The 16,970-nt window shown below is 47.2% G+C and overlaps 2 pseudogenes; both read right to left on the bottom strand.

The window, feature by feature from the left end:
- Positions 1–10,773: 10,773 nt before the first annotated feature.
- On the bottom strand, positions 10,774–14,340 carry LOC115331100 (annotated as a pseudogene).
- A 15-nt stretch (positions 14,341–14,355) lies between these two features.
- On the bottom strand, positions 14,356–16,085 carry LOC115323541 (annotated as a pseudogene).
- Positions 16,086–16,970: the final 885 nt, after the last annotated feature.

Below are 16,970 nucleotides of genomic sequence, written 5' to 3'. Positions count from 1 at the left end.
TGATTATATATTGGTACAAAACTTGAAGGTATAAAACAGAGAGGACGAGGACGGGAACAGGACATCTTTCATTAAAAGATGTCCCGTTCCCGTCCTCGTCCTCTCTGTTTTGTACTTTTCAAGTTTTGTATCTATTAACCAACACGCTCGTTTTCAATTGTATATAATGGTATGCCCCATATGCGGAACGAAATTGAAATATTAATAAAAAAACGTTGAGCAAGTATACTGACGAAAATAGGTCAATCTCAAAGAAACAGACTTCCGATATCATCTGTAGCCTCCTTTCCCTGAGAGCAATCATCATGTTACAGACAGAAATATGTCCGACTGAACTAAAAATTGCAAAGGTTTAACCAATATATAAAGACGGTTCTAAAAACAACCTCTAAATTTACATAGCAATGTCAATTCTATCAGAGAGACATAGATCAGAGAACAAGCCCCACATAAAATCTCAAATAATTCAGGTCAACGAAGATAAACTTTACGCAGTGTGTTTACTTCTGACTCGAGCGCAAGCAGTGATCACACCAGTCGCGAGATACATTCTGTTTAATCGGCCATCGTGCAGGCCCTTTTATAGCCGAACCCAGGTGGCAGGTCCAGCCAGCAGTGACGTCATGTGATGTCATAACCGATACATCTTCCCTCTTGAGACGGAGTTCACGAGTTCTTGATGGAAGTTTTCGTCGTAACTCAGTCTTGTCGGGGGGTGACGCCGTCTTGCTGACCTGCGGAATTGTCCATGGACGTGTCCATGGTGTGGGTTGGGATAGCTCGAGGCAGTTGTTTGGCTGGTTGGGGGTGGCAGTAGCGGTGATGTAAGTGTTGACTCGGGTGCCTGGTACAAAGGGTGTCCGTCATCTTCGTCGTCGTCACTGTCGCCGTGTAGGCAGAAGGATTCTTGAGTTTGTTTCAGATGCTGCCTGTTTCTACGAAATACGCGGTTGTCTTCTGAGATAACGTCATAGGACCTCGGCGCAACTTGACGGAGCACTTTCGCTTTAACAATCCAGCCAGTTGGAGATGCCACTCTGACAATATCACCTGGCCGGAGAGCACGCAGACAATGCCCACCATCATTTTGTTTGTGCTTCCTCACTTGCGCTCCTGGCGTATGAGAAAAGTCTGGCACGCGGGATCGCAGCCTTTGACCCATGAGGAGCTCACCCGGAGTCCGGCCATCTTCTAGTGGAGTTGTCCGATAATTAAGGACACCCAGCCAGAAGTCTTCTTCCCCTTCGGTGGTTTTCTTCGGAATACGCTTTGCTATTTGGACGCCTTTTTCGGCCAGCCCGTTTGAACGTGGGAACCGAGGACTTGATGTTGTATGCTGGAAATCATAGAGAGAAGAAAACATCTTAAATTCTTTTGACGAGAATTGTGGACCATTATCTGAGCACACTTCGATGGGTAAACCGTGCCTCGCAAATGTGGCACTTAATTTCTGAACTACAGTTCGCGCTGTAGTGTCATCAAGTGGCTCAACTTCGAGGAAGTTTGAGTGTGCGTCATACGTAACCAAATATGGCTTGCCTGCATATTCAGATAGGTCTACGCCAACCCGCGTCCAGGGATTAGAAGGAGTCTCATGCATTAGCAGTGGCTCACTAGGTTGAGAATAAGCATGTCGCTGACAGATGCTACATCTACCGACCATAGACTCTATGTCCGCATTTAGGCCGGGCCAAAAAACAAGGCGACGAGCTTTGGCTTTGCATTTAGAAATTCCTTGGTGACCATCATGAATGCGCTTTAACATTTCAGATCGCATCGACCGAGGAACGACTACTCGTTCTCCTTTAAACACAATGCCTTTAAGAACAGACAGCTCTGGTGTCCTGTGTCGAAAAACGCCATCGATCGTTTTGTTGTTAGTGATTGCTGTAACCACCTTCTGCAGTACAGGATCTTGTGCAGTTGCTTCCTGTAGCCTCTTGACGGTCGTTAGCGACACTCTGTCGAAGAGTATATTGGTGGCATGTATCTCCACATCGTCCGAAACATCCTCGTTGCTTGTTGTTTTTGGGGCTCTGGACAGCGTATCGGCCAATATCAGATCCGTTCCTGGAAAAACTGGAGAATGAAGTCGTATCTTAGCAGGCGAAGAAAAAAACGTTGAAGTCTGGGTGGCATCTCCCCCAACGCCTTGCTGGCGATCTGAATGAGCGGCTTATGATCAGTTTCTGCTGTAAACTTGATGCCATAAACAAACGGGTGAAATTTCTCGCAACCAAAGGTTAGGGCAAGGGTCTCTTTTTCAATCTGTGAATATCGGGACTCGGCATCTGTCAGAACTCGGGAAGCGTAGGCAATTGGTCGCCACTCTTTACCATGACACTGAAGCAGCACCGAACCTATTCCAAATCTGGATGCATCCGAAGACACCTTGGTGGGCTTCATTGGGTCGAAAATTGCCAATTGGGGATGTTGTGATAGGGACTCTTTTAGTTCTTCAAATTGTTTTTGGTGACTTGGAAGCCATTCAAATATAACGTCCTGTCTTGTCAGCTCTCTGAGTACTTTTATATTTTCTGCTACGTGTGGTAAGTATTTGCTGAAGTAATTAATCATGCCTAAGAGACGCTGGACCGCTTTCTTGTCTTCAGGCGCCGGCATGTCCAACAAACTGCTGATTAACGCAGGGCTGGGCTTGATGCCCTCGGAGCTGATCACGTCGCCCAGATAAGTGACTTCTGTTTGGGAAATTTTGCATTTTTCTGCGTTGAACGTTAGCCCGGCAAGCTGGGCTACTTCTAATGTCGTCCTTAATCGAATGTCGTGCTCCTCTTGGGTGCGGCCCCAAATCAAAAGATCATCAATATACACATGCACTCCTTGAAGTCCCTCGAAAATTTAGCTTAGCGTTTTTTAAAATACTTCGGGTGCCGATGAAATACCAAAAGGAAGGCGCAAGTAGCGGTATCTGCCAAATGGTGTAGCGAACGTGCAAATTTTTGATGTTTCTTCGTCCAGGGGGATCTGATGAAAACCTGCCTTGGCATCTAATGTTGTAAAGAACTTCGCTCCTGCTAGTTCTGCCTCTATGTCTTCTCTGCGAGGCAGCTGATAGTGCTCGCGTTTAATGCTTTCATTTACCCTTCTGGGGTCCATGCATCCACGTAGACTTCCATCTTTTTTCTTAACAATTACTAGAGGACTCACCCAGTCAGTTGGTTCGTCGACTCGCTGGATGATTCTTGCTTTTTCCATCCGTCGGAGTTCAGTGCGGAGGGGCTCCCGTAGCGCCAGGGGCACTCGTCGAGCAGGCTGCACGGATGGCTGGGCATCTTCCCGAAGAACCATATGGTAATGGCGCTTCACACATCCGGTTCCCACAAAAACTCTGGAAAATTCGTCTGCAATATATGGTTTTGCGTGGATACGCCCGACACTAGTCCAAACACCTCACTTGCCTCTAGTCCTAGAAGTGGCTGGCGACCATTCTTCACAACGAAGAAATCGACGTACGCTTCTTTTCCGTTGATCTTGAGCCGAAGTCTCGTCATGCCGAAGTGTTTTATCAGTCCGCCATCGTAACTACGAAGTGCAGCTCGATTGGGCTTTAACTCTGGTGCTTTGTGCTGCTTAGCGTACAGTGAATAAGGCAGCAAGTTTGCCTGAGACCCCGTATCCACTTTGAGCATGATTTGCCCTCCTCCCGCGATTGAAGCGCGTACGATCCAGTCTGCCTGACTTTGTGAACTCTTGACGCCAACATTCAGAATATGAAAGTCATCATTCTCAGACAGCTGTCTGCTGTATTCACCCTTGCTGTTCTTGCTTATACAGCAGTTCTGCGTCTCTGCCACTTGCCGACCCGCCAGACAGCACGCAGCAAAATGATTGCTTTTTCCGCAGTTGTGGCAGGCTTTCCCTGAGGCGGGACACCGTTGAAAGTCGTGAACGAAATTGCAACGACCACAGCGGTTCCTCGACTTGTTCCGCATTTGTCCTGCATTTGTTCTTCTGACTGCATCGGCCTGCTTCTCATCTGTTTCCCAGGCTTGATTCTGTTTTTCTGAAACTTCTGCAGCTTGGCATATTCGTATCGCTTTATCAAGCGTGAGGTCAGCTTCCCGTAGGAGCTTTGTTCGCAATTTTTTTTCAGAAATTCCAAAAGCGATTTGGTCCCGCAGCATCGAATCTGTAATGCTTCCGAAATTGCACGACTGGACTTTGGTTTTTAAGCCTCGAAGGAACTGTTCAAAAGGCTCACCTTCTTGTTGCTGCGTGACTCTGAAGACATACCGCTCGTAGGTCTCATTCTTCCGTGGAATGCAGTAGGCTTCAAACTTTTGCACCAGGGTCGTGTACGATTCTTTGTCCTCTCCGTCGAGAAATACGAAGTTGTTGTAGACCTCGATCGCTTCTTCTCCGGTGACATGGAGTAGCAAGGCCGCCTTTTCGTCTTCCTTCTTCTTCGCAAAACCTGTGGCTTTCAGGTACCACTCCAGCCTTTGCTTGAACTTGATCCAGTTCTGCTCGAGGTTGCCCGAGAGTCGCAGTGGCTCGGGAGGTTTCAGCGTATCCATTTCGGTCGTCGGAAGCGCTAAGCCTAATTGTTCCAAGATCCTGTCGGCTGCGCCATGGCTCGAGCGCAAGCAGTGATCACACCAGCCGCGAGATACATTCTGTTTAATCTGCCATCGTGCAGGCCCTTTTATAGCCGAACCCAGGTGGCAGGTCCAGCCAGCAGTGACATCATGTGATGTCATAACCGATACAACTTCTGCACTTCATGAACGCATTCGGTACGAGGCAGCATGCTATATAATATATTATTGTTCTTCGAACTACAATATTATGGGGTACAGGGCGTTACATTAACGCCTATTGAAAGTTACTTAATATATCGATGGCAATTGTTGAGCATTCGATATCAAATCCATGCTGAACACATGTGTTCAGCATTCAGACATTTTGCATTATGCTGATACGGTTAAACACTTTCGGCACATCTTAAATATGATAAGAACTATGCTATGCTGATGATAGATGTTGAAAGATCATTGGTGTTGATGATACATGTTGATTTTTAATCATTTTAAAACTGTCGTTATGGTTTTCTCTTTGACGATTGGACCTATACATATTTTGTTATCATAGGGTCATTGTTCCGCTACCCAAGGTCGAGTGTACGCGTAATCTTGGTGTTTATGTATAGTATCATTTGTCTCTTAAGATACATATTTGTAATATCATTGAAGCCTTGTTTCCTGTGCTGGGAGTTATTTCTAGAATTACGCGAGAGATTTCCAGGTCAGTTTTGTTACGAATGTATTATTTGTTAATTCGGCCCCAGCTGGAGTTTTTCTGTGTTATCAGGATGTCAAAGTTTCTCGCTCTGTTCCAGCACTTAACGTGCCCAAGGAAGAATGCCCGCCCACCAAAACTCCACCACGGCCCAGCACTAGCTTGTTCCTCGATCGCACGCAAGCTTATGGTTTTAGGAATAGCGACAACTTCCTTGACTTTTTAGACTGGCTCAATCTGAAACAATCCTGATCCTTATGTATATATATATATATATATATATATATATATATATATATATATATATATATATATATATATATATATATATATATATATATATATATATATATATATATATATATATATATATATATATCGGCGTGTCGAACCGAAAAAAATACGGGTTCGGTTACGGTTCAGGTTCAGGTAAATTTATTTTGTTCCGGTTCATTTCCGGTTCGATTAATTCGATCCGCGAACCGGTTCGCGAACCGGTTCGCGAACCGGTTCTGAAATTATAAATGACAAATTGCAACATCAAAATAAATTACAAATAAAACATCTGAAATCAGCACATACGAAACGGGATACATCGTAGTGTAAGGCTCAGGGATTTCTATAAGGAATGGTTTCTTTATGTGCACTCAAAGGTTACCTCACCGACGTTTACGCATTCGGACTTCATCTAATTGGGTCCGACGCAGTAGCTGTAAAATCCGCGACCTCCTTACAAACCCACTTACAAGTAGAACTTGCTAACTATCCCGCCACCTCGGCGTGTAAGCAATTGAAGGAACAGTGGGGAGAAAATACAGCTTTCTTTATTTGAACTAGCCTTCGGTAACTCAAATTGGACCCTTAAAGAAGTTTCCATTAAACAAGATACGGAATATGAAAAACACTTCACCGAACGCAACGCCAGAAGGACGTAATAGGATAAATATTAAAATAGAAGAGTTCGCTGTCTCACAAATATGTTAGCTTCTAAGTGCCTATTCGAAACCGGATGCATTATTATCAAACTCCACAGCCTTTTCTTTTCTCATTCCGATGGAAGCAAGCTTCAAGAACTCGCCCGTTCTAGAAACGTGTTATGAAATGAGCACACAGCAGCATTTAGGATTTACGAGATTGTAGGAAAATGAAATTCCGTGACGAAATTTTTTTTTTTTTTTTCACAGCCTTCCAATTTTCTTTTTTCCGTGCAAGCCGCGACCAGCGCAATACTGATTCCTATGTCAAAATGCATGGATGCAGCGTTTTGTCGAGATTCATGGATGCAGCGTTTATATTCCTAAGACTGAGTGGAGAAGAAAAATATGTAAGCGAGGTGTGTGTCAGTTGACGGCACTTAAAAAACAAATGGCATTGATAGCACATTCATTGTCAACAGCGCGTGGCCGAACCGTTTTGACATGAGCCGGTAACCGTTATTTTTTTACCGGTTCAGTTCCGGTTCGGGTTCATCGCGATAACAATATAACGGTTCGGGTTCGGGTTCAGTTCCGGAAAAAATACCGGTTCGGTTCCGGTTTTCGGTTCAGTTCGGTTCCGGTTCGACACCCTGATATATATATATATATGGGCATGGTGGCGGAGGGGCCGAAGGCGTGGGTACAGAAGGTGAAAAGAACCCTTGGTGAAACCAGCAACAACGGACCATTTAATCTTCGACGTTTCCGCCGGAGTCTTCTATATATATATATATATATATATATATATATATATATATATATATATATAGATATATAAGTAGTCGAATTGCTAGTGTATTTTGTGTTTTCCGCTATTAGTATTTAAGAATGAGTTCCATTATCATATATGTCTTGTTTATGCTTCCTTAAAAGCAGTTCTTACTTTTACGAACATTGTAACGATGTTCGTAGAGGTTCAGAAACTTATGCAAAGGGTTTCGTGTTTTCGGAGTTTATTTTTTTCGAAATAAAGTTGTTTTTTTTTTTTTTGTTTTTTTTTTTTCTTGGGAAGGAAGGGTTGGGAGGGGGCGGTGGACAAAAAAAGAAAAAAGGAAACAACTTAAATAATCATTTTTTTCCCATAAAGTTTGGGTAGCACTCGTTTTAGGAGAGTTCCCCTTCGAGATTTGCATGTTTTCCCCGAATTTCGTGATAACCGGTTAAGGCGTTAAATTCAGGATTTCATCGGTATTTACCGAAAACGCCGAACCCTACCTACTGCTGGCCTTGCAATGCGCACTGGCCATTGGGAATATGACGTGAAAGCGCTCTCCCTTCAGAAAACCCACTTTGGAGGCTAGGAAATTGTCTCGGAAAAGCAAGTACATAGATCGAATATTCTTTTCGAAATTCCGAAAGAAACTGAGATTTCTTCAGCATCTCGCACGCCTTAGGAATAGAAACGTTGATGCATCCGTCAGCCTAGGACTCACTATATATCGCGACCTTCGGTGTGCGATCGCCACAACACCTGTGTCAGAAAGCACGCACGGTCGGTAAAAATATCGCCTAGACGGCCGGAACGAAGTCAAGAATCTCCGTCGTGCTCGGAACGGTTCTTTTTCGAGGGTAAGTACAGTTTGCCGAATCTAAAGCAAACGTACACCGCGCGACGTTATTCTTCACCGTTTCACTTCTCGTTCGGCAGTGACCAACTCTACCACGAGATGGGTTAAATCGAGCAGAGCCAATTATCGTAACGCAGTGTCATTTGTCATCTTTTAGTGATTCCTATCACCGGCTGAAATCATTACGCAATGTGAATGTGTCACGAACTTGCGAATTTAGAGCAAGTTCTGCAATGGTTGTCCCAATTTTTAAAGATGGCGCAGAAGATGTCCCTACCAATTTCAGACCCTTATCTCTAACATCTGTAGTAAGTAAATTGATAGAGCATGTCGTTTATTCCAATGTAATAAATTAGTTATCTGTAAATAATATGCTCTTTTCAAACCAGCACGGTTCCCGGCGGTCGTACTCCCAGGAATCTCAATTTTTTTTAATTTTCAACGGACATCTACGATAACTTACATAAAAAACATGAAACTCATGCAATATTCATTGATTTTTAAAAAGCGTCCGATAAAGTCCCACAATGCTGTCTTATCCAAAAAATTAAAAGCACTTAAAGTAGAAACGACCGTTATAAACTGGATTGAAAGCTTCCTTTCAAACAGAACAAATAACGTTGTTATAGACAACAATTGTTCGTACCCAGAACTTGTTCAATCGGAAGTACCGCAGAAAACCGTGCTGCCCTAGTGAAAAGAATCATTTGTATGAGAAATTTCTTGTGTCCAATAAACACATATGAATCATACAAGATATATAAGAACATATAAGAACCATACAACAATTGTATGAGAACTATATAAGAATTATATAAGATATAAGAACCGCATAAGAAACTTTTAAGTTCCCACTAGTTTCTTATATGGTGCTTGTATGTTCTCATATATCTTATATAGTTCTAATATAGTTCTTATATGGTTCTTATACGGTTCTTATATGTTCTTATATGTTCTTATATATCATGTATGATTCATATGTGTTTATTGGACACAAGAAATTTCTCATACAAATGAGAATTTTCAGTAGGGTGTGTCCATTGTTGTTTCTAATTTACATAAATGACCTGCCGGATCTTCTCAATTCCACTATCAGATTATATGCGGACGACTGCGTGATTTATAGTAAAATAATGAGTGTAACCTACTTCACCATTTCGCAAAATGACTTGTCACAAATCCAAGCGTAGTATCGAGAATGGCAAATGGAGATCAATGTTGACAAAACAAAATTTCTTAACTTCACTACCAAAAAAAAAAAACATTACTCAGATTAATTATTCGCTTTCTACCACACCAATTGAAGCCGTAACATCCTACAAGTATCTTGGCATCAACTTTAACCATAACTTATCATGGGAACCTCATATAAACTACATATCTGCGAAGGCAAACAAAAGCTTGGGATTTTTAAAGCGCCATCTCTATAAGGCCACGCAAGAAACTAAACTCATCGCACATAATTCTTTCATCCGTCCTTAACTCGAGTATGCATCCATTGTCTGGAACCCCGATCAGTTGTATCTAGAAGAAAAATTGGAAGCTGTTCAGAACCGGGCTTCACGTTTCATTCTCCGCAATTACCAGCCTACAAGTGTTACCGCAATAAAAGCAAAATTAAACCTCCCTCTTTTAAAACACAGGAGAAAAGTATCGCGTCTTACCCACCTGCGCAAAATACATTATACTTTTCCAATAAAAAAGATGAATACTGCCCACCTGCCGTCCATATCTCCCCCCCCCCCCCCGCCCCCGCACTGACCATCGATTCAAAATTCAACTGACTATGCCTAGGACTAACCTATTCAAATTTTCTCCCTTGAAATTGGCTATTACTGATTAAAACAACCTCCCGGAACCTATTGTCAGCATCACAGAATGCAATAACTTCAGATCTGCCATTTCCTCTCTCGTCACCACCTAGCGTCATGTTTGTACGCGTTCACAAACATCGTAGCCTTTTTTCTTGTTTCTGTTATTTTGAGTGTTTAAATACGCCCCCCTTATGTAAAGCCCCCTGTGGGCATTTAAGGGTTAAATAAATGAAATGAAACGAAATGAGGTGCTAGTAAAAAAAAAAAAAAGAAAAAGGCTCTGATGTCTGACCTGCTTTGAAGTTGGATACCCGTTTGAATCATTCAGAACGGATGTTGAGAGTACATTATCTGCCGAAGGTGGTCGGCGTTAGCCGTGCACTCGGACTTTCGGCGCCTTCAAGCGCGTCATAACTGATAAATGGACATCATATGTCGGCTTCGGCGCCGTTCAACGATTGTCTCATGAAGTTTGGTGCCGACACGCGGTAGCGTTTTGGGATGAATATTTTCAGTGCGAATTTCGCTGGTAAGCTTCTCTCATGGAGTTCAGCATTTCGATGCAAGCCTGTAATGCGCAGCGTCAGATCATGCGAGAGTCACAGTCCTAGGCAGAAAAGGTTTTTTGACCATGGTGCCTGTACGTATGGCGCGTGCTTTGCTCGCTTTCGCTTGTGACAAAAGTACGCGCGCAAACCTGTGAAGATCGAATGCTGAGAAGTGCCATCTTTGCAGCCCGGCATTTTGTAACGAAAATGCTCCTGGCCGGTGCGATCATCAGGATTCTAGGGCGAGCGCATTGACCGTTTTTTGAAGCGACTTACAAATATGTGCTCGTCTATAAATATAGCACGATGTTCTGTTATTTTGCAAGTATACAGAAAGGTGCTTAAGCATCATTCATCATTTGATCACCCGCGCTAATAAAGCGTATTGAAAAAAAAAATAAACCTAAAAATTATAGTACACTATTTAGCGTCGAATCAGAACGATAACAAGTTTCCTTCCGGATTTTTCGTAATTCTTGTTTTCTTTCACGCATTTATTGCTCACGTGCGACGTGAGCGAGCGTGCTGAGAAGCGGAACATTTCTGAAGAAGTGAAGACAGACAGAAAGACAAAAAAACTTTATTGAGGTCCTGAGGAGCGCCGCCCTTAGAGCAGCACCGCGGGCCACTCCCACGTGAGGACGGGGAGGCCTAGCCTCACCATCGTATCGTGGGCTCTCTGGAGAGGCCGGAGTTGTGGGAGAAGCTCGGGACTCGTGGCGGCGGAGCTCCACTCCTCCTGGGTGACTTGATTGGGCCCCCGTAACGAGGGGCACCGCCAGAGCATCTGATCGAAGCTGCTAACCGACCCGCAGTCCGGGCAGGTAGAGTCGAAGGTATCCGGAGCAATAATGCTAAAGAAACCTAAGCTGGGATATAATCTAGTTTGCAACATTCTGAGTGTAACTGCCCGAGACCCGAAGTGTTTACCGTGCGGGGATGGAAAAGTCCGCCTGCCCATTTCATAGTGCTTGGTGACTTCATTAAAGGCAATTAAGATGTCTTTGAATTCCCCGTAGCCATCCTGCAGATTGGCGTCCTTCCCGGTGTGGAGGGTTAGAGCGCGCACCCAAGAGTTAGCAGTATCAGTGAGGTTGGTAAGGGAATCTAGCTGAGAATCGAGATGTGCCGGAAACCAAGGTGTGGTGTGCAGGGATCTTATTGCGAAGAATTTGAGAGGCTTCGTCGGAAATGGAGCCCGAAGCAAAGGCTCGAACCGCCGATCTAGAGTCTGTGTAGATGTGCAATGTACTTTCGTCCAGAGGGGCGAGAGGTATGGCCGCCTGCTCGGCCCTGAAGGACGTAGAATCTTTGAAAGATGCGGAATTGAGGATCGAACCCTTGTGATTGTTGGCGACACCAGCTAACCTGGCCGAGCGGCCATACTGTGCGGCATCTACGAAGCAAGCGGAGTGAGGTTGGTCCTTAATGTGTCTGAAAAGCGCGATGGCCCTGGCCCTGCGCCGGCCGACATTCTGCTGTGGATGAACATTACGAGGAAAAAGAGAGGTCTCAATGCTGGCCCTTTGGGCGTCAGAGAGCTGATGTCCCAGCTACGCAACGAGCGTGGGGTTGAGGCCGAGGACGGCCAAAACCTTCCTTGCAGCCGACGAAGACGACAGCCGATCTACCTGGGAAGCTTCCTGTACCTCGATGATCTCTTCCACAGTGTTGTAAACCCCTAGCTGCATGAATCGCTCGGTGCTGGTCTGCATGGGAATGCTCAGCACCCTCTTTATACTCTTTCGAATCAGCGCGTCGGACTTCTCGTGACCGTGCCCGCAGCGCATGGTCGCCACGTATGTGATGCGGCTCTTGAGGAAGGCGTGAAACATCCTCATGAGGTCGTCGTTTCTGAGACCTCCCCGCTTGTTGGGGACCCTGTTGATTAATCTGATCATGTTCTCCGTCTTCGTGGTGATTTTGTGAATCGTTCGACCGTTACAGCCATTCGATTCTATCAGCATGCCGAACACTCCAAGGACGTCCGCCCTGGGAATGGGATTACCGGTACTCCTGCGGATCGTTATATGAACTTCGGACAGCGGACCTTCTGGTTTAGGCCCCCTTCTGACAGGATTGTATAGGAGGGGGTGAGGAAGTGTTCTGTTTGGTCAAGGGCTTCCTGAAGTGCAGTTTCGACCTTGCCCTCGCTTCCGCCGACACACCAGATGGTGATGTCGTCAGCGTAGAGAGTGTGGTTGATGCCTTCAAATATGAAGGGTAGTTTAAATAGCTCACACTTGGCAATGTTGAATAAGATCGCGGAGATTACCGCACCCTTTGGCGTACCTTTCGGGCCCAACTCCACGGGGTCGGACTTTAGATCGCCAATCTTAAGCGTGGTTTTCCTGGATCATAGAAACGATCTGACAAACTTGTGAAACGTGTAGTCCAGCCTGAGCTCCGAATTTGAGTTCAGGATGTGGGCGTGGGTGATGTTGTCGAAAGCTTTTTTCCAAATCGAGTCCTAGGATAACCCTGACATTTCTCGTATTCTTTTTAAAAATTTGGTGCTTGAGTAGCTTCATCGCCTCCTGCGTCAACAGGGACGGGCGTAAACAAATCATGTTGTACGGAAGAGATTCTTCCCCTCGATGTGCCTTGAGTTGCGGTTGTGTATAACGTGCTCTGCCACCTTGCCCACGCAGGACGTGAGGGAGATGGGTCTGAGGTTAGCCAGCCCCGAAAACCGACCCGACTTGGGGATCAGGACGACCGTCGCCGTCTTCCATAATTCTGGGACAGATCCCTGCTCCCAAATGCGGTTGATATCGTCAATGATAAATTCAATTCAGCCGTCCTCCAAGTTTTAGAAGCACCCTGTCGGAGATGCCATCGAGGCCCGGGGCCGATCTACCGTTGAGGTTCTGGAGAACTTCCGTGACCTCATTGACGGTGAACGGCTTGTTGAGCTCCAGGGGGGGGGGGGGGGGGGGCCTTTAGAGGACGGGTAATTGGCCGGGCTCGACATACCAATAAGTAGGTATTTGCTTGTCAGCGCGTCCAAGATGGCGCATTCCGTCTCGGACTGCCTGGCCTCGTGGAAGACTCTGCTAATGACCTGACTCTAATTGGAGTTGGAGTTGGTCTCGTTCAGCAGGTGCTTGAGTAGATTCCAGTTACCGCCGACTCGGATTTGACTGTCGACCGAGTTGCACACCAGACATTGGTAACTGGTTAGGGATCGGCAGTGGTCTTCAATGGTTCGGTTGAGCTCCGCAATCGTCTTGCGGAGCCTGCGGTTGAGTCGCTGCCCCTTCCACCTGTCGAGAAACGCGTTTAGTGCCTCCAGAATGTGTGCGAGGCGGCTGCTCATTCTATCGATCGATCCCTACGTCCGTCTGGACCGTCTTTGTCGCCGATTTGACGTCTTCTCTGAGCTGCGTCGCCCAGCGCTCCAGGTCGATTAACGAGTCCTGGATCAGCGCCGGCTCCTCTTGCGAAACTGATCCAAGTCCGTGACGGAAAATTCCTTAAGCAGTGTGCTCTTCACGTTTATGCAAGTGGCGAGTATGTTGTAATCACTGCCTAAATCTTCGTTCAGGTTGTGCCAAGACACAGCCCCGACGTTCTTGACAAAAGTCAAATCCGGCGTGGTGTCCCTCGAAGTTGAGTTTCCGATCCTGTTCGGGAACACAAGGTCCGTGACGAGCGTGATGTCGTGATTCGCCACCGCCTGCCACAGGTCGCCTCCCTTGCGCGTTGCTCGCGAGTAACCCCACGCGCGGTGCGGGGCGTTGAAGTCGACGGCAACGATAAGCGGGAAACCACCGGCTTTACCAGCTGCCCTGCTAAAGAGCGGTGCGAGGCTCTGTCTTAGATGCTTAGGTGAGCTGCAGATGTGCAGAATAAAGATGATACATTTAAGCCGACCACTCGGAATGATTTCAACAATGGAGTGCTCAACCTTGCTGGAGTCTAAAAAAAGATCATACGTACCGGAGGTGCAACCTTTGGAGACGAGCGTGAAGATGGATCTCTTTTCTTCACCGTAAACGACATGCGATTTGTAACCCAGTAACGTGACCGTGTCGGAAAGTGTTTCCTGGAGTAGAATGACGTGTGGCTTTTCCGAATGGGACCTACTGAACTGCTGGAGGACAGCCCTCTGGCACTGAAAACCCCAGCAATTCCGTTGCCAGATTGCAACTGTCTCAAGATGAGCCGCCATGATTGGCTCTGCCAGCTAGCCTATCCTGTACACTGCTACAAGGTGTAGCCGCTTGGAGTTGTTGGGCACCAAAAGATGCTGGGTTTCCGGTCGGAGAAGGCTCATTGTTCGCAAGAGCACGAAACGCAATCGTTCCTCTCCTCGCCTCTAATGTGCCCACCTTGGTCTCTAGCGTGTTGAACTTGTCGTCGAATACGTCAACTGTAGCGTTAAACATCGCAACCGCTTCGCTGAGTGATTTGAGCATAATCCTCGAAGCAGTCTGAAATTCCTCCAGTCTTTCATCGCGAACGGGCTTCGTTAGGGCCCTCTTTTTGGCCGTACGCGCCTCGCAGCGCGCCTCGACGGAACCTCAATGAGTGTTTCCTCCTTGGCGGGTTTCGGGGCCTGCGGAGGCTGTGAAACCCGGCACCTACAAGCCGACCTATATTCTGCCATCTCTGCCCTGAGTGTTCCATAGCACCCTTCAGCACCGTGTTCCCCCTTTCCAACTGTACGATTCTGGCGTCGTGTTGCTCAGGCGGCGGAACTACCGTTACTTGTGTCGGGGATCCCTTGACGCGATCAGCCCACCCGGTCTCCTTGGCAGCAAGCTTTCGGATGCGAACCGCCGAGCCCCCGGAGTGTGAGCGGCCTCCGGAGCGATGGCGGCCTCCGGAGCGAGAGCGGCCCCCGGAGGCAGCCCGCGGCAGTCGATCCCTGGATCGCCCTCTTGAGGGTACCCTGGTCATGCCCGGCGCTCGGGATTCATTCCCGGCCTGGGGTGGGGCGGCCGATCTAGACAGCGTGCCCATCGGCGGAAACTCCTGGTTGTAGTCACGTCGCTCTTTTCTTCTCCGTCTTACGATGTAAGGAACTGGATGTCTCTGCTCACAGGACTTGTCGGTCGTGGGGTGAGGGCCTCCGCAGAGGGCGCACTTCGTTTAATAAACATGGTCGATTGGGGAAGTTACCCCTAAGCCCCTGCAAACCAGCTTTTCGGGAGTCGGGCAGACGTCGGTTCTGTGACCGAGCGTGCCACATGCGTAGAAGACCTCTGTTTGTCTTCGGTAGAGCGTGCATCTGAGAATACCGAGGCAGCACATGACGTAGTTTGGCACCTTGAGACCGTCGAATAGAATGACACTGTGGTGGAATTCTTGATGCGTCTAGCTTCGAGAACCTTGTGGTTCCTCCGCTGTGCGATGAGACTTCTAAGTTGCTCGTGATCAAATTCCAGGTCAATGTTTCTTATGATCCCCTTGCACGTGTTGTCGGGTGCGGCGAGGTAGGAGCTGACCTCGTAGTTTGCTCAGCCAATGGAGATGGCTTCAACCCACGCATAAGTCTTGGCGTTGTGTTCTGAGGGTGTGCTGACCATCGAAAATTTTCTCCATGGCGTTGGGGCAGATGATGTCTTCCGCGCCATTCGTGAACGCGAGACCCGCTGTTGTCACGAGAGCCTGTGCGATGTTGACTTGACTTCTATTTTTAACGTTTAGGCCTCCTCGAGGTCGGACGATGACTCTAAAGTGCTCCTTTGGCAGGCGAGCCATTCTCGAGGCAGCTACAAGACGTTTCTTCACGCTGGCGGGAGTGCGTGAACCGCCACTGCTACCGCAACTTGGCGTATTTGCGGGCTGCGCACTCTCGGTGGGCAGGCACTTCTGGGAAGATTTACTCTTGGTAAACGCCGACTGCCAACCGGCGCACTAAACATCTTCGAGGGCAATGTCTTCCCCCTCCAGTGTAACTTGCGTGGCCATCTTAAACAAAGCAAACGAGGTCGCACGGGAGCGAGCCCGTCAAGCCTCCGCCGGGGAGCTAGGCCTAAGGCGCAAAGCCTAATGCGGCAGCGGTGTGGCCGAGCAAACAGCCTCTTGAAAAACTGGCAAAAAACCCACCCATCGTAAAACATGATTTCGTCGTGGTATGGACTACCTTAGGCGTTGAAGGGGAGAGAAATCACCAATAATAGATCAGAATTTTCGACTGAAAACAGTTCTAGGTTGATCGAAGAAGCAGGCGGCGCTACACTCTAAAAAAAAAAGGTGCGCAAAGGGACCAATCGCCATCTTTCATCCCCGCGACCCTAGCGCCCTCTATTCAGAAGCGGTAACTCGAGCAGTTCGTCCTGCGGGCATTTCGTTGCTCCCGCTGGAGTTGATCCCCTAACGAATACTTTAGTCCCCTCGTCAATAATGGCTGCCGCAAGCCTTCGATGAAGTGGACGAAGCATCACTCGAGTAGCTATTTTGAAAAGAAGCCTTGGCAAAACAAGATTTTGGCCCCGGGATTTAGAAATTTTGACTACACGCGCATATTTGGTGAATGTTTCCGGCCGCGAAAAACATGAGAACGGAATCCGAGCGACGCGGAGGCGCCGGAGACGAGGCTAACTACTCTCCGACTGCCGCGCGCGCGCCCGAGTTTGAACTGGAGGTGACGGTTGACCCAGTTGACCTGTGGCGGTGCGGTGGAAGCCTCGTCGGATGCAGTCGGAGTGGCAACCGATTGGACGGTGAGTTTTGATTGCTTTGTCTACTTGTTGAGCAGCAGAAACGTTATAGTCATTTCAGAACGTACTTCATAAAGTCGCAGGCTTACCCTGTACGATAGGCGCTCGCTCTTTGACGCGGTCGGGCTCGTAC

The sequence above is a fragment of the Ixodes scapularis genome, unplaced genomic scaffold (genome assembly GCF_016920785.2).
Source record: "Ixodes scapularis isolate PalLabHiFi unplaced genomic scaffold, ASM1692078v2 PGA_scaffold4__175_contigs__length_147842914, whole genome shotgun sequence".
Classification (NCBI taxonomy): Eukaryota; Metazoa; Arthropoda; class Arachnida; order Ixodida; family Ixodidae; genus Ixodes; species Ixodes scapularis.
The sequence above is the reverse complement of the archived record's forward strand: the minus strand, read 5'-3'. Positions and strand labels throughout refer to the sequence as shown.